The sequence below is a fragment of the Buceros rhinoceros genome, unplaced genomic scaffold (genome assembly GCF_000710305.1).
Source record: "Buceros rhinoceros silvestris isolate BGI_N320 unplaced genomic scaffold, ASM71030v1 scaffold21841, whole genome shotgun sequence".
NCBI classification, from domain to species: Eukaryota; Metazoa; Chordata; class Aves; order Bucerotiformes; family Bucerotidae; genus Buceros; species Buceros rhinoceros.
In genome coordinates, this window is record NW_010392794.1 from 19,958 (window position 1) to 20,518 (window position 561).

Genomic DNA, 561 nt, shown 5'->3' on the forward strand with positions numbered 1-561 from the left:
GGTTGGTAACTGGTCCATAGCCCCGGGCACCCGCTGGGCTGGGAGTGCCGGTGCCACAGGATTGGAGTCAGCAGAGCCCCAAGGGCAGGGCAGTGACAGGGGTGGGGATGGATGCAGACAGGCTGAGGAGCATCACCTCAGCTTCAAATATTGACTAAAAGGGGGAAGGGCTAGTTGGAGGGTCTTTCATCTGCTGCTGGGGTGCGGCCACCTTCTCAGGGGTGTTACTGAGCCTGCAGGGATGTTGTTTTTTTTTCTTTAATATTGGTGCTTGGGCGAGCTCTGGATCGCAGAAGCTGCGGTTGATGGAACAGCCTCTGCGCCCTCCATCTGGGGGAGCAGAGGGAGGAGCTGCAGCCCCACTGCCCTGGCAACCAGCCCTGGCAGAGCTGAGGGTGCAGAGCCAGGGTGGGAGGGATTCCCGGGCAGCAGGATCAGTGCATCGCCAGCACCCAACGGGGTCCACCTGTGGGTCAGGAGCTGTGGGTCAGGACCTGTGGGGTCCCCTCGCTGAGTCCCTTCTACCCTCCCCCAGCAAGAGAGAAGACTGCCATCCGTGAG